The sequence below is a fragment of the Salvelinus alpinus genome, chromosome 19 (assembly GCF_045679555.1).
Source record: "Salvelinus alpinus chromosome 19, SLU_Salpinus.1, whole genome shotgun sequence".
NCBI lineage: Eukaryota > Metazoa > Chordata > Actinopteri > Salmoniformes > Salmonidae > Salvelinus > Salvelinus alpinus.
The window spans coordinates 13,246,274-13,273,279 of NC_092104.1; positions in this window are offsets into that span (position 1 = coordinate 13,246,274).

Here is a 27,006-nt window from a genome sequence, read left to right on the forward strand (position 1 = left end):
TAGTGGGGTGGTAGATGTCTAGTCTCCTTTATGGCTCTAATCTTATAGTGGTAGTGGGGTGGTAAATGTCTAGTCTCCCTTATGGCTCTAATCTGATAGTGGTAGTGGGGTGGTAGATGTCTAGTCTCCTTTATGGCTCTAATCTGATAGTGGTAGTGGGGTGGTAGATGTCTAGTCTCCTTTATGGCTCTAATCTGATAGTGGTAGATGTCTAGTCTCCTTTATGGCCATACTCTGATAGTGGTAGTGGGGTGGTAGATGTCTAGTCTCCTTTATGGCTCTAATCTGACAGTAGTAGTGGGGTGGTAGATGTCTAGTCTCCCTTATGGCTCTAATCTGACAGTAGTAGTGGGGTGGTAGATGTCTAGTCTCCTTTATGGCTCTAATCTTATAGTGGTAGTGGGGTGGTAAATGTCTAGTCTCCCTTATGGCTCTAATCTGATAGTGGTAGTGGGGTGGTAGATGTCTAGTCTCCTTTATGGCTCTAATCTGATAGTGGTTAGTGGGGTGGTAGATGTCTAGTCTCCTTTATGGCTCTAATTTGATAGTGGTAGTGGGGTGGTAGATGTCTAGTCTCCCTTGTGGCTCTAATCTGGTAGTGGTAGTGGGGTCTTAGATTTCTCCCTTACGGCTCTAATCTCATAGTGGTAGTGGGGTGGTAGATGTCTAGTCTTCTTTATGGCTCTAATCTGATAGTGGTAGTGGGGTGGTAGATGTCTAGTCTCCCTTATGGCTCTAATCTGGTACTTGTAGTGGGGTGGTAGATTTCTCCCTTATGGCTCGAATCTGATAGTGGTAGTGGGGTGGTAGATGTCTAGTCTCCTTTATGGCTCTAATCTGATAGTGGTAGTGCGGTGGTAGATGTCTAGTCTCCTTTATGGCTCTAATCTGACAGTAGTAGTGGGGTGGTAGATGTCTAGTCTCCCTTATGGCTCTAATCTGATAGTAGTAGTGGGGTGGTAGATGTCTAGTCTCCTTTATGGCTCTAATCTGATAGTGGTATTGGGGTGGTAGACGTCTAGTCTCCCTTATGGCTCTAATCTGATAGTAGTAGAGGGGTGGTAGATGTCTAGTCTCCCTTATGGCTCTAATCTGATAGTCGTAGATGTCTAGTCTCCTTTATGGCTCTAATCTGACCGTAGTAGTGGGGTGGTAGATGTCTATTCTCCCTTATGGCTCTAATCTGATAGTAGTAGTGCGGTGGTAGATGTCTAGTCTCCTTTATGGCTCTAATCTGATAGTGGTAGTGGGGTGGTAGATGTCTAGTCGCCCTTATGGCTCTAATCTGATAGTAGTAGCGGGGTGGTAGATGTCTAGTCTCCTTTATGGCTCTAATCTGATAGTGGTAGTGGGGTGGTAGATGTCTAGTCTCCTTTATGGCTCTAATCTGATAGTGGTAGTGGGGTGATAGATGTCTAGTCTCCTTTATGGCTCTAATCTGATAGTGGTAGATGTCTAGTCTCCTTTATGGCTCTAATCTGATAGTGGTAGTGGGGTGGTAGATGTCTAGTCTCCTTTATGGCTCTAATCTGATAGTGGTAGTGAGGTGGTAGATGTCTAGTCTCCTTTATGGCTCTAATCTGACAGTAGTAGTGGGGTGGTAGATGTCTAGTCTCCCTTATGGCTCTAATCTGACAGTAGTAATGGGGTGGTAGATGTCTAGTCTCCTTTATGGCTCTAATCTTATAGTGGTAGTGGTGTGGTAAATGTCTAGTCTCCCTTATGGCTCTAATCTGATAGTGGTAGTGGGGTGGTAGATGTCTAGTCTCCTTTATGGCTCTAATCTGATAGCGGTTAGTGGGGTGGTAGATGTCTAGTCTCCTTTATGGCTCTAATTTGATTGTGGTAGTGGGGTGGTAGATGTCTAGTCTCCCTTATGGCTCTAATCTGGTAGTGGTAGTGGGGTCTTAGATTTCTCCCTTACGGCTCTAATCTGATAGTGGTAGTGGGGTGGTAGATGTCTAGTCTTCTTTATGGCTCTAATCTGATAGTGGTAGTGGGGTGGTAGATGTCTAGTCTCCCTTATGGCTCTAATCTGGTACTTGTAGTGGGGTGGTAGATTTCTCCCTTATGGCTCTAATCTGATAGTGGTAGTGGGGTGGTAGATGTTTAGTCTCCTTTATGGCTCTAATCTGATAGTGGTAGTGCGGTGGTAGATGTCTAGTCTCCTTTATGGCTCTAATCTGACAGTAGTAGTAGGGTGGTAGATGTCTAGTCTCCCTTATGGCTCTAATCTGATAGTAGTAGTGGGGTGGTAGATGTCTAGTCTCCTTTATGGGTCTAATCTGATAGTGGTAGTGGGGTGGTAGACGTCTAGTCTCCCTTATGGCTCTAATCTGATAGTAGTAGAGGGGTGGTAGATGTCTAGTCTCCTTTATGGCTCTAATCTGATAGTGGTAGATGTCTAGTCTCCTTTATGGCTCTAATCTGATAGTGGTAGTGGGGTGGTAGATGTCTAGTCTCCTTTATGGCTCTAATCTGATAGTGGTAGCGGGGTGGTAGATGTCTAGTCTCCTTTATGGCTCTAATCTGATAGTGGTAGTGGGGTGATAGATGTCTAATCTCCTTTATGGCTCTAATCTGATAGTGGTAGATGTCTAGTCTCCTTTATGGCTCTAATCTGATAGTGGTAGTGGGGTGGTAGATGTCTAGTCTCCTTTATGGCTCTAATCTGATAGTGGTAGTGGGGTGATAGATGTCTAGTCTCCTTTATGGCTCTAATCTGATAGTGGTAGATGTCTAGTCTCCTTTATGGCTCTAATCTGACAGTAGTAGTGGGGTGGTAGATGTCTATTCTCCCTTATGGCTCTAATATGATAGTAGTAGTGCGGTGGTAGATGTCTAGTCTCTTTTATGGCTCTAATCTGATAGTGGTAGTGGGGTGGTAGATGTCTAGTCGCCCTTATGGCTCTAATCTGATAGTAGTAGCGGGATGGTAGATGTCTAGTCTCCTTTATGGCTCTAATCTGATAGTGGTAGATGTCTAGTCTCCTTTATGGCTATACTCTGATAGTGGTAGTGGGGTGGTAGATGTCTAGTCTCCTTATGGCTCTAATCTGATAGTGGTAGTGAGGTGGTAGATGTCTAGTCTCCTTTATGGCTCTAATCTGATAGTGGTAGTGGGGTGGTAGATGTCTAGTCTCCTTTATGGCTCTAATCTGATAGTGGTAGTGGGGTGATAGATGTCTAGTCTCCTTTATGGCTCTAATCTGATAGTGGTAGATGTTTAGTCTCCTTTATGGCTCTAATCTGATAGTGGTAGTGGGGTGGTAGATGTCTAGTCTCCTTTATGGCTCTAATCTGATAGTGGTAGTGAGGTGGTAGATGTCTAGTCTCCTTTATGGCTCTAATCTGACAGTAGTAGTGGGGTGGTAGATGTCTAGTCTCCCTTATGGCTCTAATCTGATAGTAGTAGTGGGGTGGTAGATGTCTAGTCTCCTTTATGGCTCTAATCTGATAGTGGTTAGTGGGGTGGTAGATGTCTAGTCTCCTTTATGGCTCTAATTTGATTGTGGTAGTGGGGTGGTAGATGTCTAGTCTCCCTTATGGCTCTAATCTGGTAGTGGTAGTGGGGTCTTAGATTTCTCCCTTACGGCTCTAATCTGATAGTGGTAGTGGGGTGGTAGATGTCTAGTCTTCTTTATGGCTCTAATCTGATAGTGGTAGTGGGGTGGTAGATGTCTAGTCTCCCTTATGGCTCTAATCTGGTAGTGGTAGTGGGGTGGTAGATTTCTCCCTTATGGCTCTAATCTGATAGTGGTAGTGGGGTGGTAGATGTTTAGTCTCCTTTATGGCTCTAATCTGATAGTGGTAGTGCGGTGGTAGATGTCTAGTCTCCTTTATGGCTCTAATCTGACAGTAGTAGTAGGGTGGTAGATGTCTAGTCTCCTTTATGGCTCTAATCTGATAGTAGTAGTGGGGTGGTAGATGTCTAGTCTCCTTTATGGCTCTAATCTGATAGTGGTAGTGGGGTGGTAGACGTCTAGTCTCCCTTATGGCTCTAATCTGATAGTAGTAGAGGGGTGGTAGATGTCTAGTCTCCTTTATGGCTCTAATCTGATAGTGGTAGATGTCTAGTCTCCTTTATGGCTCTAATCTGATAGTGGTAGTGGGGTGGTAGATGTCTAGTCTCCTTTATGGCTCTAATCTGATAGTGGTAGCGGGGTGGTAGATGTCTAGTCTCCTTTATGGCTCTAATCTGATAGTGGTAATGGGGTGATAGATGTCTAATCTCCTTTATGGCTCTAATCTGATAGTGGTAGATGTCTAGTCTCCTTTATGGCTCTAATCTGATAGTGGTAGCGGGGTGGTAGATGTCTAGTCTCTTTTATGGCTCTAATCTGATAGTGGTAGTGGGGTGATAGATGTCTAGTCTCCTTTATGGCTCTAATCTGATAGTGGTAGATGTCTAGTCTCCTTTATGGCTCTAATCTGACAGTAGTAGTGGGGTGGTAGATGTCTATTCTCCCTTATGGCTCTAATCTGATAGTAGTAGTGCGGTGGTAGATGTCTAGTCTCCTTTATGGCTCTAATCTGATAGTGGTAGTGGGGTGGTAGATGTCTAGTCTCCCTTATGGCTCTAATCTGATAGTAGTAGCGGGGTGGTAGATGTCTAGTCTCCTTTATGGCTCTAATCTGATAGTGGTAGATGTCTAGTCTCCTTTATGGCTATACTCTGATAGTGGTAGTGGGGTGGTAGATGTCTAGTCTCCTTATGGCTCTAATCTGATAGTGGTAGTGAGGTGGTAGATGTCTAGTCTCCTTTATGGCTCTAATCTGATAGTGGTAGTGGGGTGGTAGATGTCTAGTCTCCTTTATGGCTCTAATCTGATAGTGGTAGTGGGGTGATAGATGTCTAGTCTCCTTTATGGCTCTAATCTGATAGTGGTAGATGTTTAGTCTCCTTTATGGCTCTAATCTGATAGTGGTAGTGGGGTGGTAGATGTCTAGTCTCCTTTATGGCTCTAATCTGATAGTGGTAGTGAGGTGGTAGATGTCTAGTCTCCTTTATGGCTCTAATCTGACAGTAGTAGTGGGGTGGTAGATGTCTAGTCTCCTTTATGGCTCTAATCTGATAGTAGTAGTGGGGTGGTAGATGTCTAGTCTCCTTTATGGCTCTAATCTTATAGTGGTAGTGGGGTGGTAGATGTCTAGTCTCCCTTATGGCTCTAATCAGATAGTGGTAGTGGGGTGGTAGATGTCTAGTCTCCTTTATCGCTCTAATCTGATAGTGGTTAGTGGTAGTGGGGTGGTAGATGTCTAGTCTCCTTTATGGCTCTAATCTGATAGTGGTAGTGGGGTGATAGATGTCTAGTCTCCTTTATGGCTCTAATCTGACAGTAGTAGTGGGGTGGTAGATGTCTAGTCTCCCTTATGGCTCTAATCTGATAGTAGTAGTGGGGTGGTAGATGTCTAGTGTCCTTTATGGCTCTAATCTGATAGTGGTAGTGGGGTGATAGATGTCTAGTCTCCTTTATGGCTCTAATCTGACAGTAGTAGTGGGGTGGTAGATGTCTAGTCTCCTTTATGGCTCTAATCTGATAGTGGTAGATGTTTAGTCTCCTTTATGGCTCTAATCTGATAGTGGTAGTGGGGTGGTAGATGTCTAGTCTCCTTTATGGCTCTAATCTGACAGTAGTAGTGGGGTGGTAGATGTCTAGTCTCCCTTATGGCTCTAATCTGATAGTAGTAGTGGGGTGGTTGATGTCTAGTCTCCTTTATGGCTCTAATCTTATAGTGGTAGTGGGGTGGTAGATGTCTAGTCTCCCTTATGGCTCTAATCTGATAGTGGTAGTGGGGTGGTAGATGTCTAGTCTCCTTTATGGCTCTAATCTGATAGTGGTTAGTGGGGTGGTAGATGTCTAGTCTCCTTTATGGCTCTAATTTGATAGTGGTAGTGGGGTGGTAGATGTCTAGTCTCCCTTATGGCTCTAATCTGGTAGTGGTAGTGGGGTCTTAGATTTCTCCCTTACGGCTCTAATCTGATAGTGGTAGTGGGGTGGTAGATGTCTAGTCTTCTTTATGGCTCTAATCTGATAGTGGTAGTGGGGTGGTAGATGTCTAGTCTCCCTTATGGCTCTAATCTGGTAGTTGTAGTGGGGTGGTAGATTTCTCCCTTATGGCTCTAATCTGATAGTGGTAGTGGGGTGGTAGATGTCTAGTCTCCTTTATGGCTCTAATCTGATAGTGGTAGTGCGGTGGTAGATGTCTAGTCTCCTTTATGGCTCTAATCTGACAGTAGTAGTGGGGTGGTAGATGTCTAGTCTCCCTTATGGCTCTAATCTGATAGTAGTAGTGGGGTGGTAGATGTCTAGTCTCCTTTATGGCTCTAATCTGATAGTGGTAGTGGGGTGGTAGACGTCTAGTCTCCCTTATGGCTCTAATCTGATAGTAGTAGAGGGGTGGTAGATGTCTAGTCTCCTTTATGGCTCTAATCTGATAGTGGTAGATGTCTAGTCTCCTTTATGGCTCTAATCTGACCGTAGTAGTGGGGTGGTAGATGTCTAGTCTCCTTTATGGCTATACTCTGATAGTGGTAGTTGGGTGGTAGATGTCTAGTCTCCTTATGGCTCTAATCTGATAGTGGTAGTGAGGTGGTAGATGTCTAGTCTCCTTTATGGCTCTAATCTGATAGTGGTAGTGGGGTGGTAGATGTCTAGTCTCCTTTATTTTTTTTATTTTTTTTTATTTCACCTTTATTTAACCAGGTAGGCTAGTTGAGAACAAGTTCTCATTTGCAACTGCGACCTGGCCAAGATAAAGCATAGCAGTGTGAACAGACAACACAGAGTTACACATGGAGTAAACAATAAACAAGTCAATAACATGGTAGAAAAAAAAGAGAATCTATATACAATGTGTGCAAAAGGCATGAGGTAGGCAATAAATCGAATAATTACAATTTAGCAGATTAACAATGGAGTGATAAATCATCAGATGATCATGTGCAAGAAGAGATACTGGTGTGCAAAAGAGCAGAAAAGTAAATAAATAAAAGCAGTATGGGGGGTGAGGTAGGTAAATTGGGTGGGTAGTTTACAGATGGACTATGTACAGCTGCAGCGATCGGTTAGCTGCTCGGATAGCAGATTTTTAAAGTTGTTGAGGGAGATAAAAGTCTCCAACTTCAGAGATTTTTGCAATTCGTTCCAGTCGCAGGCAGCAGAGAACTGGAAGGAAAGGCGTCCAAATGAGGTTTTGGCTTTAGGGATGATCAGTGAGATACACCTGCTGGAGCGCGTGCTGCGGGTGGGTGTAGCCATCGTGACCAGTGAACTGAGATAAGGCGGCACTTTACCTAGCATAGCCTTGTAGATGACCTGGAGCCAGTGGGTCTGACGACGAACATGTAGCGAGGGCCAGCCGACTAGGGCATACAGGTCGCAGTGGTGGGTCGTATAAGGTGCTTTAGTAACAAAACGAATGGCACTGTGATAAACTGCATCCAGTTTGCTGAGTAGAGTATTGGAAGCTATTTTGTAGATGACATCGCCGAAGTCGAGGATCGGTAGGATAGTCAGTTTTACTAGGGTAAGTTTGGCGGCGTGAGTGAAGGAGGCTTTGTTGCGGAATAGAAAGCCGATTCTTGATTTGATTTTGGATTGGAGATGTTTGATATGAGTCTGGAAGGAGAGTTTGCAGTCTAGCCAGACACCTAGGTACTTATAGATGTCCACATATTCTAGGTCGGAACCGTCCAGGGTGGTGATGCTAGTCGGGCGTGCGGGTGCAGGCAGCGAACGGTTGAAAAGCATGCATTTGGTTTTACTAGCGTTTAAGAGCAGTTGGAGGCCACGGAAGGAGTGTTGTATGGCATTGAAGCTCGTTTGGAGGTTAGATAGCACAGTGTCCAAGGAAGGGCCGGAAGTATATAGAATGGTGTCGTCTGCGTAGAGGTGGATCAGGGAATCGCCCGCAGCAAGAGCAACATCATTGATGTATACAGAGAAAAGAGTCGGCCCGAGAATTGAACCCTGTGGTACCCCCATAGAGACTGCCAGAGGACCGGACAACATGCCCTCCGATTTGACACACTGAACTCTGTCTGCAAAGTAGTTGGTGAACCAGGCAAGGCAGTCATTAGAAAAACCGAGGCTACTGAGTCTGCCGATAAGAATATGGTGATTGACAGAGTCGAAAGCCTTGGCCAGGTCGATGGAGACGGCTGCACAGTAATGTCTTTTATCGATGGCGGTTATGATATCGTTTAGTACCTTGAGCGTGGCTGAGGTGCACCCGTGACCGGCTCGGAAACCGGATTGCACAGCGGAGAAGGTACGGTGGGATTCGAGATGGTCAGTGATCTGTTTGTTGACTTGGCTTTCGAAGACCTTAGATAGGCAGGGCAGGATGGATATAGGTCTGTAACAGTTTGGGTCCAGGGTGTCTCCCCCTTTGAAGAGGGGGATGACCGCGGCAGCTTTCCAATCCTTGGGGATCTCAGATGATACGAAGGAGAGGTTGAACAGGCTGGTAATAGGGGGTGCGACAATGGCGGCGGACAGTTTCAGAAATAGGGGGTCCAGATTGTCAAGCCCAGCTGATTTGTATGGGTCCAGGTTTTCCAGCTCTTTCAGAACATCTGCTATCTGGATATGGGTAAAGGAGAAGCTGGGGAGGCTTGGGCGAGTAGCAGCGGGGGGGGCGGGGCTGTTGGCCAAGGTTGGAGTCGCCAGGAGGAAGGCATGGCCAGCCATTGAGAAATGTTTGTTGAAGTTTTCGATTATCACGGACTTATCAGTGGTGACCGTGTTACCTAGCCTCAGTGCAGTGGGCAGCTGGGAGGAGGTGCTCTTGTTTTCCATGGACTTTACAGTATCCCAGAACTTTTTGGAGTTAGAGCTACAGGATGCAAATTTCTGCTTGAAAAAGCTGGCCTTTGCTTTCCTGACTGACTGCGTGTATTGGTTCCTGACTTCCCTGAACAGTTGCATATCGCGGGGGCTCTTCGATGCTATTGCAGTTCGCCACAGGATGTTTTTGTGCTGGTCGAGGGCAGTCAGGTCTGGAGTGAACCAAGGGCTATATCTGTTCTTGGTTCTGCATTTTTTGAACGGAGCATGCTTGTCTAATATGGTGAGGAAGTAACTTTTAAAGAATGACCAGGCATCCTCAACTGACGGGATGAGGTCAATATCCTTCCAGGGTACCCGGGCCAGGTCGATTAGAAAGGCCTGCTCGCAGAAGTGTTTTAGGGAGCGTTTGACAGTGATGAGGGGTGGTCGTTTGACCGCGGACCCGTGGCGGATACAGGCAATGAGGCAGTGATCGCTGAGATCTTGATTGAAGACAGCAGAGGTGTATTTGGAGGGCAGGTTGGTCAGGATAATGTCTATTAGGGTGCCCGTGTTTACGGATTTAGGGTTGTACCTGGTGGGTTCCTTGATGATTTGTGTGAGATTGAGGGCATCAAGCTTGGATTGTAGGACTGCCGGGGTGTTAAGCATATCCCAGTTTAGGTCACCTAACAGAACAAACTCTGAAGCTAGATGGGGAGCGATCAATTCACAGATGGTGTCCAGGGCACAGCTAGGAGCTGAGGGGGGTCGGTAGCAGGCGGCAACAGTGAGAGACTTATTTCTGGAGAGATTAATTTTTAAAATTAGAAGTTCGAACTGTTTGGGCATAGACCTGGAAAGTATGACAGAACTTTGCAGGCTATCTCTGCAGTAGATTGCAACTCCTCCCCCTTTGGCAGTTCTATCTTGACGGAAAGTGTTATAGTTGGGTATGGAAATCCCAGAATTTTTGGTGGCCTTCCTAAGCCAGGATTCGGACACGGCAAGGACATCAGGGTTGGCAGGACATCAGGGTTGGCAGAGTGTGCTAAAGCGGTGAGTAAGGCAAACTTAGGGAGGAGGCTTCTGATGTTGACATGCATGAGGCCAAGGCTTTTTCGATCACAGAAGTCAACAAATGAGGGTGACTGGGGACATGCAGGGCCTGGGTTTACCTCCACATCACCCGAGGAACAGAGGAGTAGTAGGATGAGGGTGCGGCTAAAGGCTATCAAAACTGGTCGCCTAGAGCGTTGGGGACAAAGAATAAAAGGAGCAGATTTATGGGCGTGGTAGAATAGATTCTGGGCATAATGTGCAGACAGGGGTATGGTGGGGCACGGGTACAGCGGAGGCAAGCCCAGGCACTGGGTGATGATAAGAGAGGTTGTATCTCTGGACATGCTGGTCTCAATGGGTGAGGTCACCGCATGTGTGGGGGGTGGGACAAAGGAGGTATCAGAGGTACGGAGAGTGGAACTACGGGGTCCATTGCAAACCAAAACAATGATAATGATAACTAGCCTGAACAACAGTATGCAAGGCATATTGATATTTGAGAGAGACATACAATAAGGCATAAAGTGATTGCAGGTCTTGATTGGGAGAGCTAGCTAAAACAACAGGTAAGATAACAGCAGCAATAACAGGGTGCTAGTCTAACACAGCAACAACAGGTAAAAATGGCGACGACTAGGCAGAGAGGGTCGGATTAACTACACACAGATCCTGAGTTAAAGCACAGAGCCGACAGATAAAACACAAATAAACAGAATGGAGTACCGTGAATTAATGGACAGTCAAGCAGGCATCAGCTATGTAGCCAAGTGATCATAGTGTCCAGGGGGCAGCCGTAGATGGAGCAGGGAGGCCTCCACTAAGCTAGCACGCGGCGTTTAAAGTTAGTAGCCCGGGGGGTGGTCTGCTCAGACGGAGGGGGTCTGCTCAGACGGAGGCCGGTTGAGGGCACAGCGGGTGGGGCACTCGTCTGCAGACCAGACGTGGTCGTGTCGACAGAGAATCCAAGCCGGATGGCGATGGCGAAAGAGAGGTTGCGAATTGTAGAATTGTGTTTGCTAACTGGTGCTAGCTTCGTGGCAGTGGCGCTAGCTGCGCTAGCTGCAAGCTAGCTGTGAGGATCAGAAGTAGTGGCTCAGGGATTACGGCAGGAATCCGGCGTTGTTGTCGAGAGACAGTCCGATGCTGGTAAATTGGTGAGTAATATCCAGGCTAATAACAGGGCTGGTGTCTGTGCAGAAGGTAAAAGCTGCTAGCAGCGGCAAAAAATGGCTAAATTAGCTTGTAGCTGATTTAGACCAGTTGTGATGGATTGGCAGGGCTCTGTGTCGGCAAAAAAAGGTCCAGGCCAATTGGCAAAATATGTATTGTAGCACAAGAATTAGCCGGAGGACCTCTTCGGCTAGCCGGGAGATTGGCCTAGCTCGAGGCTAGCTCAAGGCTAACTGTTGCTTGCTTCGGGACAGAGACGTTAGCCAGGAGTAGCCACTCAGATTGCAGCTAGCTATCTGATCCGGTGTAAAGGTCCAGAGCTTGCGGTAGTAATCTGGAGATTTGGTAGAGAAAAAGCAGTCCGATATTCTCTGGGTTGATATCGCGCTGTGCAGACTGGCATGTATTGACCAAGCTGAGGCTGGCTGGTGTCCAAGTTAACGGTAAAGACCACTAGCAGTGACTAACTGATAACTAGCTAGTAGTTAGTTAGCTGGCTAGCTTCTGATGGGGGTTCCGGTTCTAAAGTATAAAAATAGCAGATCCGTACCACATTGGGTGTTGGGGGTTGCAGGAGAGTATATTCAGTCCGTAGATGGAAAGTGAGATTAAAATATAAACGGAAAAAACGAGGAAAACGATTATTTACACGGGACAAGACAAAACACACGTCCGACTGCTACGCCATCTTGGAATTGTATGGCTCTAATCTGTTAGTGGTAGTGGGGTGATAGATGTCTAGTCTCCTTTATGGCTCTAATCTGATAGTGGTAGATGTCTAGTCTCCTTTATGGCTCTAATCTGATAGTGGTAGTGGGGTGGTAGATGTCTAGTCTCCTTTATGGCTCTAATCTGATAGTGGTAGTGAGGTGGTAGATGTCTAGTCTCCTTTATGGCTCTAATCTGACAGTAGTAGTGGGGTGGTAGATGTCTAGTCTCCCTTATGGCTCTAATCTGACAGTAGTAGTGGGGTGGTAGATGTCTAGTCTCCTTTATGGCTCTAATCTTATAGTGGTAGTGGGGTGGTAAATGTCTAGTCTCCCTTATGGCTCTAATCTGATAATGGTAGTGGGGTGGTAGATGTCTAGTCTCCTTTATGGCTCTAATCTGATAGTGGTTAGTGGGGTGGTAGATGTCTAGTCTCCTTTATGGCTCTAATTTGATAGTGGTAGTGGGGTGGTAGATGTCTAGTCTCCCTTATGGCTCTAATCTGGTAGTGGTAGTGGGGTCTTAGATTTCTCCCTTACGGCTCTAATCTGATAGTGGTAGTGGGGTGGTAGATGTCTAGTCTTCTTTATGGCTCTAATCTGATAGTGGTAGTGGGGTGGTAGATGTCTAGTCTCACTTATGGCTCTAATCTGGTACTTGTAGTGGGGTGGTAGATTTCTCCCTTATGGCTCTAATCTCATAGTGGTAGTGGGGTGGTAGATGTCTAGTCTCCTTTATGGCTCTAATCTGATAGTGGTAGTGCGGTGGTAGATGTCTAGTCTCCTTTATGGCTCTAATCTGACAGTAGTAGTGGGGTGGTAGATGTCTAGTCTCCCTTACGGCTCTAATCTGATAGTAGTAGTGGGGTGGTAGATGTCTAGTCTCCTTTATGGCTCTAATCTGATAGTGGTAGTGGGGTGGTAGACGTCTAGTCTCCCTTATGGCTCTAATCTGATAGTAGTAGAGGGGTGGTAGATGTCTAGTCTCCTTTATGGCTCTAATCTGATAGTGGTAGATGTCTAGTCTCCTTTATGGCTCTAATCTGATAGTGGTAGTGGGGTGGTAGATGTCTAGTCTCCTTTATGGCTCTAATCTGATAGTGGTAGTGGGGTGGTAGATGTCTAGTCTCCCTTATGGCTCTAATCTTATAGTGGTAGTGGGGTGGTAGATGTCTAGTCTCCCTTATGGCTCTAATCTGATAGTGGTAGTGGGGTGGTAGATGTCTAGTCTCCTTTATGGCTCTAATCTGATAGTGGTTAGTGGGGTGGTAGATGTCTAGTCTCCTTTATGGCTCTAATTTGATAGTGGTAGTGGGGTGGTAGATGTCTAGTCTCCCTTATGGCTCTAATCTGGTAGTGGTAGTGGGGTCTTAGATTTCTCCCTTACGGCTCTAATCTGATAGTGGTAGTGGGGTGGTAGATGTCTAGTCTCCTTTATGGCTCTAATCTGATAGTGGTAGTGGGGTGATAGATGTCTAGTCTCCTTTATGGCTCTAATCTGATAGTGGTAGATGTTTAGTCTCCTTTATGGCTCTAATCTGATAGTGGTAGTGGGGTGGTAGATGTCTAGTCTCCTTTATGGCTCTAATCTGATAGTGGTAGTGAGGTGGTAGATGTCTAGTCTCCTTTATGGCTCTAATCTGACAGTAGTAGTGGGGTGGTAGATGTCTAGTCTCCCTTATGGCTCTAATCTGATAGTAGTAGTGGGGTGGTAGATGTCTAGTCTCCTTTATGGCTCTAATCTGATAGTGGTAGTGGGGTGGTAGATGTCTAGTCTCCTTTATGGCTCTAATCTGATAGTGGTAGTGGGGTGGTAGATGTCTAGTCTCCTTTATGGCTCTAATCTGATAGTGGTTAGTGGGGTGGTAGATGTCTAGTCTCCTTTATGGCTCTAATTTGATAGTGGTAGTGGGGTGGTAGATGTCTAGTCTCCCTTATGGCTTTAATCTGGTAGTGGTAGTGGGGTCTTAGATTTCTCCCTTACGGCTCTAATCTGATAGTGGTAGTGGGGTGGTAGATGTCTAGTCTTCTTTATGGCTCTAATCTGATAGTGGTAGTGGGGTGGTAGATGTCTAGTCTCCCTTATGGCTCTAATCTGGTACTTGTAGTGGGGTGGTAGATTTCTCCCTTATGGCTCTAATCTGATAGTGGTAGTGGGGTGGTAGATGTCTAGTCTCCCTTATGGCTCTAATCTGATAGTGGTAGTGGGGTGGTAGATGTCTAGTCTCCTTTATGGCTCTAATCTGATAGTGGTAGATGTCTAGTCTCCCTTATGGCTCTAATCTGGTAGTGGTAGTGGGGTCTTAGATTTCTCCCTTACGGCTCTAATCTGATAGTGGTAGTGGGGTGGTAGATGTCTAGTCTTCTTTATGGCTCTAATCTGGTAGTGGGGTGGTAGATGTCTAGTCTCCCTTATGGCTCTTATCTGGAAGTTGTAGTGGGGTGGTAGATTTCTCCCTTATGGCTCTAATCTGATAGTGGTAGTGGGGTGGTAGATGTCTAGTCTTCTTTATGGCTCTAATCTGATAGTGGTAGTGGGGTGGTAGATGTCTAGTCTCCCTTATGGCTCTAATCTGGTACTTGTAGTGGGGTGGTAGATTTCTCCCTTATGGCTCTAATCTGATAGTGGTAGTGGGGTGGTAGATGTCTAGTCTCCTTTATGGCTCTAATCTGATAGTGGTAGATGTCTAGTCTCCCTTATGGCTCTAATCTGGTAGTGGTAGTGGGGTCTTAGATTTCTCCCTTACGGCTCTAATCTGATAGTGGTAGTGGGGTGGTAGATGTCTAGTCTTCTTTATGGCTCTAATCTGGTAGTGGGGTGGTAGATGTCTAGTCTCCCTTATGGCTCTTATCTGGTAGTTGTAGTGGGGTGGTAGATGTCTAGTCTCCTTTATGGCTCTAATCTGATAGTGGTAGTGCGGTGGTAGATGTCTAGTCTCCTTTATGGCTCTAATCTGACAGTAGTAGTGGGGTGGTAGATGTCTAGTCTCCCTTACGGCTCTAATCTGATAGTAGTAGTGGGGTGGTAGATGTCTAGTCTCCTTTATGGCTCTAATCTGATAGTGGTAGTGGGGTGGTAGACGTCTAGTCTCCCTTATGGCTCTAATCTGATAGTAGTAGAGGGGTGGTAGATGTCTAGTCTCCTTTATGGCTCTAATCTGATAGTGGTAGATGTCTAGTCTCCTTTATGGCTCTAATCTGATAGTGGTAGTGGGGTGGTAGATGTCTAGTCTCCTTTATGGCTCTAATCTGATAGTGGTAGTGGGGTGGTAGATGTCTAGTCTCCTTTATGGCTCTAATCTGATAGTGGTAGTGGGGTGGTAGATGTCTAGTCTCCTTTATGGCTCTAATCTGATAGTGGTAGTGGGGTGATAGATATCTAGTCTCCTTTATGGCTCTAATCTGATAGTGGTAGATGTCTAGTCTCCTTTATGGCTCTAATCTGATAGTAGTAGTGCGGTGGTAGATGTCTAGTCTCCTTTATGGCTCTAATCTGATAGTGGTAGTGGGGTGGTAGATGTCTAGTCGCCCTTATGGCTCTAATCTGATCGTAGTAGCGGGGTGGTAGATGTCTAGTCTCCTTTATGGCTCTAATCTGATAGTGGTAGATGTCTAGTCTCCTTTATGGCTATACTCTGATAGTGGTAGTGGGGTGGTAGATGTCTAGTCTCCTTATGGCTCTAATCTGATAGTGGTAGTGAGGTGGTAGATGTGTAGTCTCCTTTATGGCTCTAATCTGATAGTGGTAGTGGGGTGGTAGATGTCTAGTCTCCTTTATGGCTCTAATCTGATAGTGGTAGTGGGGTGATAGATGTCTAGTCTCCTTTATGGCTCTAATCTGATAGTGGTAGATGTTTAGTCTCCTTTATGGCTCTAATCTGATAGTGGTAGTGGGGTGGTAGATGTCTAGTCTCCCTTATGGCTCTAATCTGATAGTGGTAGTGGGGTGGTAGATGTCTAGTCTCCTTTATCGCTCTAATCTGATAGTGGTTAATGGTAGTGGGGTGGTAGATGTCTAGTCTCCTTTATGGCTCTAATCTGATAGTGGTAGTGGGGTGATAGATGTCTAGTCTCCTTTATGGCTCTAATCTGATAGTGGTAGATGTTTAGTCTCCTTTATGGCTCTAATCTGATAGTGGTAGTGGGGTGGTAGATGTCTAGTCTCCTTTATGGCTCTAATCTGATAGTGGTAGTGAGGTGGTAGATGTCTAGTCTCCTTTATGGCTCTAATCTGACAGTAGTAGTGGGGTGGTAGATGTCTAGTCTCCCTTATGGCTCTAATCTGATAGTAGTAGTGGGGTGGTAGATGTCTAGTCTCCTTTATGGCTCTAATCTTATAGTGGTAGTGGGGTGGTAGATGTCTAGTCTCCCTTATGGCTCTAATCTGATAGTGGTAGTGGGGTGGTAGATGTCTAGTCTCCTTTATGGCTCTAATCTGATAGTGGTTAGTGGGGTGGTAGATGTCTAGTCTCCTTTATGGCTCTAATTTGATAGTGGTAGTGGGGTGGTAGATGTCTAGTCTCCCTTATGGCTTTAATGTGGTAGTGGTAGTGGGGTCTTAGATTTCTCCCTTACGGCTCTAATCTGATAGTGGTAGTGGGGTGGTAGATGTCTAGTCTTCTTTATGGCTCTAATCTGATAGTGGTAGTGGGGTGGTAGATGTCTAGTCTCCCTTATGGCTCTAATCTGGTACTTGTAGTGGGGTGGTAGATTTCTCCCTTATGGCTCTAATCTGATAGTGGTAGATGTCTAGTCTCCCTTATGGCTCTAATCTGGTAGTGGTAGTGGGGTCTTAGATTTCTCCCTTACGGCTCTAATCTGATAGTGGTAGTGGGGTGGTAGATGTCTAGTCTTCTTTATGGCTCTAATCTGGTAGTGGGGTGGTAGATGTCTAGTCTCCCTTATGGCTCTTATCTGGTAGTTGTAGTGGGGTGGTAGATTTCTCCCTTATGGCTCTAATCTGATAGTGGTAGTGGGGTGGTAGATGTCTAGTCTTCTTTATGGCTCTAATCTGATAGTGGTAGTGGGGTGGTAGATGTCTAGTCTCCCTTATGGCTCTAATCTGGTACTTGTAGTGGGGTGGTAGATTTCTCCCTTATGGCTCTAATCTGATAGTGGTAGTGGGGTGGTAGATGTCTAGTCTCCTTTATGGCTCTAATCTGATAGTGGTAGATGTCTAGTCTCCCTTATGGCTCTAATCTGGTAGTGGTAGTGGGGTCTTAGATTTCTCCCTTACGGCTCTAATTTGATAGTGGTAGTGGGGTGGTAGATGTCTAGTCTTCTGTATGGCTCTAATCTGATAGTGGTAGTGGGGTGGTAGATGTCTAGTCTCCTTTATGGCTCTAATCTGATAGTGGTAGATGTCTAGTCTCCTTTATGGCTCTAATCTGATAGTGGTAGTGGGGTGGTAGATGTCTAGTCTCCTTTATGGCTCTAATCTGATAGTGGTAGATGTCTAGTCTCCTTTATGGCTCTAATCTGATAGTGGTAGTGGGATGATAGATGTCTAGTCTCCTGTATGGCTCTAATCTGATAGTGGTAGTGGGGTGGTAGATGTCTAGTCTCCCTTATGGCTCTAATCTGATAGTGGTAGTGGGGTGGTAGATGTCTAGTCTCCTTTATGGCTCTAATCTGACAGTGGTAGTGGGGTGATAGATGTCTAGTCTCCTTTATGGCTCTAATCTGATAGTGGTAGTGGGGTGGTAGATGTCTAGTCTCCTTTATGGCTCTAATTTGATAGTGGTAGTGGGGTGGTAGATGTCTAGTCTCCCTTATGGCTCTAATCTGGTAGTGGTAGTGGGGTCTTAGATTTCTCCCTTACGGCTCTAATCTGATAGTGGTAGTGGGGTGGTAGATGTCTAGTCTTCTGTATGGCTCTAATCTGATAGTGGTAGTGGGGTGGTAGATGTCTAGTCTCCTTTATGGCTCTAATCTGATAGTGGTAGATGTCTAGTCTCCTTTATGGCTCTAATCTGATAGTGGTAGTGGGGAGGTAGATGTCTAGTCTCCTTTATGGCTCTAATCTGATAGTGGTAGATGTCTAGTCTCCTTTATGGCTCTAATCTGATAGTGGTAGTGGGATGATAGATGTCTAGTCTCCTTTATGGTTCTAATCTGATAGTGGTAGTGAGGTGGTAGATGTCTAGTCTCCTGTATGGCTCTAATCTGACAGTAGTAGTGGGGTGGTAGATGTCTAGTCTCCCTTATGGCTCTAATCTGATAGTAGTAGTGGGGTGGTAGATGTCTAGTCTCCTTTATGGCTCTAATCTGATAGTGGTAGTGGGGTGGTAGATGTCTAGTCTCCCTTATGGCTCTAATCTGATAGTAGTAGTGGGGTGGTAGATGTCTAGTCTCCTTTATGGCTCTAATCTGATAGTGGTAGTGGGGTGATAGATGTCTAGTCTCCTTTATGGCTCTAATCTGATAGTGGTAGTGGGGTGGTAGATGTCTAGTCTCCTTTATGGCTCTAATCTGATAGTGGTAGATGTCTAGTCTCCTTTATGGCTATACTCTGATAGTGGTAGTGGGGTGGTATATGTCTAGTCTCCTTATGGCTCTAATCTGATAGTGGTAGTGGGGTGATAGATGTCTAGTGTCCTTTATGGCTCTAATCTGATAGTGGTAGTGGGGTGGTAGATGTCTAGTGTCCTTTATGGCTCTAATCTGATAGTGGTAGTGGGGTGATAGATGTCTAGTCTCCTTTATGGCTCTAATCTGATAGTGGTATTGGGGTGGTAGATGTTGTGTCTCCTTTATGGCTCTAATCTGATAGTGGTAGTGGGGTGGTAGATGTCTAGTCTCCTTTATGGCTCTAATTTGATAGTGGTAGTGGGGTGGTAGATGTCTAGTCTCCCTTATGGCTCTAATCTGGTAGTGGTAGTGGGGTCTTAGATTTCTCCCTTACGGCTCTAATCTGATAGTGGTAGTGGGGTGGTAGATGTCTAGTCTTCTTTATGGCTCTAATCTGATAGTGGTAGTGGGGTGGTAGATGTCTAGTCTCCTTTATGGCTCTAATCTGATAGTGGTAGATGTCTAGTCTCCTTTATGGCTATACTCTGATAGTGGTAGTGGGGTGGTATATGTCTAGTCTCCTTATGGCTCTAATCTGGTAGTGGTAGTGGGGTCTTAGATTTCTCCCTTACGGCTCTAATCTGATAGTGGTAGTGAGGTGGTAGATGTCTAGTCTCCTTTATGGCTCTAATCTGATAGTGGTAGTGGGGTGGTAGATGTCTAGTCTCCTTTATGGCTCTAATCTGATAGTGGTAGTGGGGTGGTAGATGTCTAGTCTCCTTTATGGCTCTAATGTGATATTGATAGTGGGGTGATAGATGTCTAGTCTCCTTTATGGCTCTAATCTGATAGTGGTAGTGGGGTGGTAGATGTCTAGTCTCCTTTATGGCTCTAATCTGATAGTGGTAGTGGGATGATAGATGTCTAGTCTCCTTTATGGTTCTAATCTGATAGTGGTAGTGCGGTGGTAGATGTCTAGTCTCCTTTATGGCTCTAATCTGACAGTAGTAGTGGGGTGGTAGATGTCTAGTCTCCTTTATGGCTCTAATCTCTAGTAGTAGTGGGGTGGTAGATGTCTAGTCTCTTTTATGGCTCTAATCTGATAGTGGTAGTGGGGTGGTAGACGTCTAGTCTCCCTTATGGCTCTAATCTGATAGTAGTAGAGGGGTGGTAGATGTCTAGTCTCCTTTATGGCTCTAATCTGATAGTGGTAGATGTCTAGTCTCCTTTATGGCTCTAATCTGATAGTGGTAGTGGGGTGGTAGATGTCTAGTCTCCTTTATGGCTCTAATCTGATAGTGGTAGTGGGGTGGTAGATGTCTAGTCTCCTTTATGGCTCTAATCTGATAGTGGTAGTGATGTCTAGTCTCCTTTATGGCTCTAATCTGATAGTGGTAGATGTCTCGTCTCCTTTATGGCTCTAATCCGATAGTGGTAGTGGGGTGGTAGATGTCTAGTCTCCTTTATGGCTCTAATCTGATAGTGGTAGTTGGGTGATAGATGTCTAGTCTCCTTTTTGGCTCTAATCTGATAGTGGTAGATGTCTAGTCTCCTTTATGGCTCTAATCTGATAGTGGTAGTGGGGTGGTAGATGTCTAGTCTCCTTTATGGCTCTAATCTGATAGTGGTAGATGTCTAGTCTCCTTTATGGCTCTAATCTGATAGTGGTAGTGGGGTGGTAGATGTCTAGTCTCCTGTATGGCTCTAATCTGATAGTGGTAGTGGGGTGGTAGATGTCTAGTCTCCCTTATGGCTCTAATCTGATAGTGGTAGTGGGGTGGTAGATGTCTAGTCTCCTTTATGGCTCTAATCTGACAGTGGTAGTGGGGTGGTAGATGTCTAGTCTCCTTTATGGCTCTAATCTGATAGTGGTAGTGGGGTGGTAGATGTCTAGTCTCCTTTATGGCTCTAATTTGATAGTGGTAGTGGGGTGGTAGATGTCTAGTCTCCCTTATGGCTCTAATCTGGTAGTGGTAGTGGGGTCTTAGATTTCTCCCTTACGGCTCTAATCTGATAGTGGTAGTGGGGTGGTAGATGTCTAGTCTTCTGTATGGCTCTAATCTGATAGTGGTAGTGGGGTGGTAGATGTCTAGTCTCCTTTATGGCTCTAATCTGATAGTGGTAGATGTCTAGTCTCCTTTATGGCTCTAATCTGATAGTGGTAGTGGGGAGGTAGATGTCTAGTCTCCTTTATGGCTCTAATCTGATAGTGGTAGATGTCTAGTCTCCTTTATGGCTCTAATCTGATAGTGGTAGTGGGATGATAGATGTCTAGTCTCCTTTATGGTTCTAATCTGATAGTGGTAGTGAGGTGGTAGATGTCTAGTCTCCTGTATGGCTCTAATCTGACAGTAGTAGTGGGGTGGTAGATGTCTAGTCTCCTTTATGGCTCTAATCTGATAGTAGTAGTGGGGTGGTAGATGTCTAGTCTCCTTTATGGCTCTAATCTGATAGTGGTAGTGGGGTGGTAGATGTCTAGTCTCCCTTATGGCTCTAATCTGATAGTAGTAGTGGGGTGGTAGATGTCTAGTCTCCTTTATGGCTCTAATCTGATAGTGGTAGTGGGGTGATAGATGTCTAGTCTCCTTTATGGCTCTAATCTGATAGTGGTAGTGGGGTGGTAGATGTCTAGTCTCCTTTATGGCTCTAATCTGATAGTGGTAGATGTCTAGTCTCCTTTATGGCTATACTCTGATAGTGGTAGTGGGGTGGTATATGTCTAGTCTCCTTATGGCTCTAATCTGATAGTGGTAGTGGGGTGATAGATGTCTAGTGTCCTTTATGGCTCTAATCTGATAGTGGTAGTGGGGTGGTAGATGTCTAGTGTCCTTTATGGCTCTAATCTGATAGTGGTAGTGGGGTGATAGATGTCTAGTCTCCTTTATGGCTCTAATCTGATAGTGGTATTGGGGTGGTAGATGTTGTGTCTCCTTTATGGCTCTAATCTGATAGTGGTAGTGGGGTGGTAGATGTCTAGTCTCCTTTATGGCTCTAATTTGATAGTGGTAGTGGGGTGGTAGATGTCTAGTCTCCCTTATGGCTCTAATCTGGTAGTGGTAGTGGGGTCTTAGATTTCTCCCTTACGGCTCTAATCTGATAGTGGTAGTGGGGTGGTAGATGTCTAGTCTTCTGTATGGCTCTAATCTGATAGTGGTAGTGGGGTGGTAGATGTCTAGTCTCCTTTATGGCTCTAATCTGATAGTGGTAGATGTCTAGTCTCCTTTATGGCTATACTCTGATAGTGGTAGTGGGGTGGTATATGTCTAGTCTCCTTATGGCTCTAATCTGGTAGTGGTAGTGGGGTCTTAGATTTCTCCCTTACGGCTCTAATCTGATAGTGGTAGTGAGGTGGTAGATGTCTAGTCCCTTTATGGCTCTAATCTGATAGTGGTAGTGGGGTGGTAGATGTCTAGGCTCCTTTATGGCTCTAATGTGATATTGGTAGTGGGGTGATAGATGTCTAGTCTCCTTTATGGCTCTAATCTGATAGTGGTAGTGGGGTGGTAGATGTCTAGTCTCCTTTATGGCTCTAATCTGATAGTGGTAGTGGGATGATAGATGTCTAGTCTCCTTTATGGTTCTAATCTGATAGTGGTAGTGCGGTGGTAGATGTCTAGTCTCCTTTATGGCTCTAATCTGACAGTAGTAGTGGGGTGGTAGATGTCTAGTCTCCCTTATGGCTCTAATCTGATAGTGGTAGTGGGGTGGTAGATGTCTAGTCTCTTTTATGGCTCTAATCTGATAGTGGTAGTGGGGTGGTAGACGTCTAGTCTCCCTTATGGCTCTAATCTGATAGTAGTAGAGGGGTGGTAGATGTCTAGTCTCCTTTATGGCTCTAATCTGATAGTGGTAGATGTCTAGTCTCCTTTATGGCTCTAATCTGATAGTGGTAGTGGGGTGGTAGATGTCTAGTCTCCTTTATGGCTCTAATCTGATAGTGGTAGTGGGGTGGTAGATGTCTAGTCTCCTTTATGGCTCTAATCTGATAGTGGTAGTGTGGTAGATGTCTATCTCCTTTATGGCTCTAATCTGATAGTGGTAGATGTCTCGTCTCCTTTATGGCTCTAATCCGATAGTGGTAGTGGGGTGGTAGATGTCTAGTCTCCTTTATGGCTCTAATCTGATAGTGGTAGTTGGGTGATAGATGTCTAGTCTCCTTTTTGGCTCTAATCTGATAGTGGTAGATGTCTAGTCTCCTTTATGGCTCTAATCTGACAGTAGTAGTGGGGTGGTAGATGTCTATTCTCCCTTATGGCTCTAATCTGATAGTAGTAGTGCGGTGGTAGATGTCTAGTCTCCTTTATGGCTCTAATCTGATAGTGGTAGTGAGGTGGTAGATGTCTAGTCTCCTTTATGGCTCTAATCTGATAGTGGTAGTGGGGTGGTAGATGTCTAGTCTCCTTTATGGCTCTAATCTGATAGTGGGGTGATAGATGTCTAGTCTCCTTTATGGCTCTAATCTGATAGTGGTAGATGTCTAGTCTTCTTATGGCTCTAATCTGATAGTGGTAGTGAGGTGGTAGATGTCTAGTCTCCTTTATGGCTCTAATCTGATAGTGGTAGTGGGGTGGTAGATGTCTAGTCTCCTTTATGGCTCTAATCTGATAGTGGGGTGATAGATGTCTAGTCTCCTTTATGGCTCTAATCTGATAGTGGTAGATGTCTAGTCTCCTTTATGGCTCTAATCTGATAGTGGTAGTGGGGTGGTAGATGTCTAGTCTCCTTTATGGCTCTAATCTGATAGTGGTAGTGAGGTGGTAGATGTCTAGTCTCCTTTATGGCTCTAATCTGACAGTAGTAGTGGGGTGGTAGATGTCTAGTCTCCCTTATGGCTCTAATCTGATAGTAGTAGTGGGGTGGTAGATGTCTAGTCTCCTTTATGGCTCTAATCTTATAGTGGTAGTGGGGTGGTAGATGTCTAGTCTCCTTTATGGCTCTAATTTGATAGTGGTAGTGGGGTGGTAGGTGTCTAGTCTCCCTTATTGCTCTAATCTGGTAGTGGTAGTGGGGTCTTAGATTTCTCCCTTACGGCTCTAATCTGATAGTGGTAGTGGGGTGGTAGATGTCTAGTCTTCTTTATGGCTCTAATCTGATAGTGGTAGTGGGGTGGTAGATGTCTAGTCTCCCTTATGGCTCTAATCTGGTACTTGTAGTGGGGTGGTAGATTTCTCCCTTATGGCTCTAATCTGATAGTGGTAGTGGGGTGGTAGATGTCTAGTCTCCTTTATGGCTCTAATCTGATAGTGGTAGATGTCTAGTCTCCTTTATGACTATAATCTGATAGTGGTAGTGGGGTGGTAGATGTCTAATCTCCTTTATGGCTCTAATTTGATAGTGGTAGTGGGGTGGTAGATGTCTAGTCTCCCTTATGGCTCTAATCTGGTAGTGGTAGTGGGGTCTTAGATTTCTCCCTTACGGCTCTAATCTGATAGTGGTATTGGGGTGGTAGATGTTGTGTCTCCTTTATGGCTCTAATATGATAGTGGTAGTGGGGTGATAGATGTCTAGTCTCCTTTATGGCTCTAATCTGATAGTGGTATTGGGGTGGTAGATGTTGTGTCTCCTTTATGGCTCTAATCTGATAGTGGTAGTGGGGTGGTAGATGTCTAGTCTCCTTTATGGCTCTAATTTGATAGTGGTAGTGGGGTGGTAGATGTCTAGTCTCCCTTATGGCTCTAATCTGGTAGTGGTAGTGGGGTCTTAGATTTCTCCCTTACGGCTCTAATCTGATAGTGGTAGTGGGGTGGTAGATGTCTAGTCTTCTTTATGGCTCTAATCTGATAGTGGTAGTGGGGTGGTAGATGTCTAGTCTCCTTTATGGCTCTAATCTGATAGTGGTAGATGTCTAGTCTCCTTTATGGCTATACTCTGATAGTGGTAGTGGGGTGGTATATGTCTAGTCTCCCTTATGGCTCTAATCTGGTAGTGGTAGTGGGGTCTTAGATTTCTCCCTTACGGCTCTAATCTGATAGTGGTAGTGGGGTGGTAGATGTCTAGTCTCCTTTATGGCTCTAATCTGATAGTGGTAGTGGGGTGGTAGATGTCTAGTCTCCTTTATGGCTCTAATCTGATAGTGGTAGTGGGGTGGTAGATGTCTAGTCTCCTTTATGGCTCTAATGTGATATTGATAGTGGGGTGATAGATGTCTAGTCTCCTTTATGGCTCTAATCTGATAGTGGTAGTGGGGTGGTAGATGTCTAGTCTCCTTTATGGCTCTAATCTGATAGTGGTAGTGGGATGATAGATGTCTAGTCTCCTTTATGGTTCTAATCTGATAGTGGTAGTGCGGTGGTAGATGTCTAGTCTCCTTTATGGCTCTAATCTGACAGTAGTAGTGGGGTGGTAGATGTCTAGTCTCCCTTATGGCTCTAATCTGATAGTAGTAGTGGGGTGGTAGATGTCTAGTCTCTTTTATGGCTCTAATCTGATAGTGGTAGTGGGGTGGTAGACGTCTAGTCTCCCTTATGGCTCTAATCTGATAGTAGTAGAGGGGTGGTAGATGTCTAGTCTCCTTTATGGCTCTAATCTGATAGTGGTAGATGTCTAGTCTCCTTTATGGCTCTAATCTGATAGTGGTAGTGGGGTGGTAGATGTCTAGTCTCCTTTATGGCTCTAATCTGATAGTGGTAGTGGGGTGGTAGATGTCTAGTCTCTTTTATGGCTCTAATCTGATAGTGGTAGTGGGGTGGTAGATGTCTAATCTCCTTTATGGCTCTAATCTGATAGTGGTAGATGTCTCGTCTCCTTTATGGCTCTAATCCGATAGTGGTAGTGGGGTGGTAGATGTCTAGTCTCCTTTATGGCTCTAATCTGATAGTGGTAGTTGGGTGATAGATGTCTAGTCTCCTTTATGGCTCTAATCTGATAGTGGTAGATGTCTAGTCTCCTTTATGGCTCTAATCTGACAGTAGTAGTGGGGTGGTAGATGTCTATTCTCCCTTATGGCTCTAATCTGATAGTAGTAGTGCGGTGGTAGATGTCTAGTCTCCTTTATGGCTCTAATCTGATAGTGGTAGTGAGGTGGTAGATGTCTAGTCTCCTTTATGGCTCTAATCTGATAGTGGTAGTGGGGTGGTAGATGTCTAGTCTCCTTTATGGCTCTAATCTGATAGTGGGGTGATAGATGTCTAGTCTCCTTTATGGCTCTAATCTGATAGTGGTAGATGTCTAGTCTCCTTATGGCTCTAATCTGATAGTGGTAGTGAGGTGGTAGATGTCTAGTCTCCTTTATGGCTCTAATCTGATAGTGGTAGTGGGGTGGTAGATGTCTAGTCTCCTTTATGGCTCTAATCTGATAGTGGGGTGATAGATGTCTAGTCTCCTTTATGGCTCTAATCTGATAGTGGTAGATGTCTAGTCTCCTTTATGGCTCTAATCTGATAGTGGTAGTGGGGTGGTAGATGTCTAGTCTCCTTTATGGCTCTAATCTGATAGTGGTAGTGAGGTGGTAGATGTCTAGTCTCCTTTATGGCTCTAATCTGACAGTAGTAGTGGGGTGGTAGATGTCTAGTCTCCCTTATGGCTCTAATCTGATAGTAGTAGTGGGGTGGTAGATGTCTAGTCTCCTTTATGGCTCTACTCTTATAGTGGTAGTGGGGTGGTAGATGTCTAGTCTCCTTTATGGCTCTAATTTGATAGTGGTAGTGGGGTGGTAGGTGTCTAGTCTCCCTTATGGCTCTAATCTGGTAGTGGTAGTGGGGTCTTAGATTTCTCCCTTACGGCTCTAATCTGATAGTGGTAGTGGGGTGGTAGATGTCTAGTCTCCTTTATGGCTCTAATCTGATAGTGGTAGTGGGGTGGTAGATGTCTAGTCTCCCTTATGGCTCTAATCTGGTAGTTGTAGTGGGGTGGTAGATTTCTCCCTTATGGCTCTAATCTGATAGTGGTAGTGGGGTGGTAGATGTCTAGTCTCCTTTATGGCTCTAATCTGATAGTGGTAGATGTCTAGTCTCCTTTATGACTATAATCTGATAGTGGTAGTGGGGTGGTAGATGTCTAATCTCCTTTATGGCTCTAATTTGATAGTGGTAGTGGGGTGGTAGATGTCTAGTCTCCCTTATGGCTCTAATCTGGTAGTGGTAGTGGGGTCTTAGATTTCTCCCTTACGGCTCTAATCTGATAGTGGTAGTGGGGTGGTAGATGTCTAGTCTCCCTTATGGCTCTAATCTGGTAGTTGTAGTGGGGTGGAAGATTTCTCCCTTATGGCTCTAATCTGATAGTGGTAGTGGGGTGGTAGATGTCTAGTGTCCTTTATGGCTCTAATCTGATAGTGGTAGTGGGGTGGTAGATGTCTAGTGTCCTTTATGGCTCTAATCTGATAGTGGTAGTGGGGTGATAGATGTGTAGTCTCCTTTATGGCTTCAATCTGATAGTGGTAGTGAGGTGGTAGATGTCTAGTGTCCTTTATGGCTCTAATCTGATAGTGGTAGTGGGGTGATAGATGTCTAGTCTCCTTTATGGCTCTAATCTGATAGTGGTATTGGGGTGGTAGATGTCTAGTCTCCTTTATGGCTCTAATCTGATAGTGGTAGTGGGGTGGTAGATGTCTAGTCTCCCTTATGGCTCTAATCTGGTACTTGTAGTGGGGTGGTAAATTTCTCCCTTATGGCTCTAATCTGATAGTGGTAGTGGGGTGGTAGATGTCTAGTCTCCTTTATGGCTCTAATCTGATAGTGGTAGATGTCTAGTCTCCTTTATGACTATAATCTGATAGTGGTAGTGGGGTGGTAGATGTCTAATCTCCTTTATGGGTCTAATCTGGTAGTGGTAGTGGGGTCTTAGAT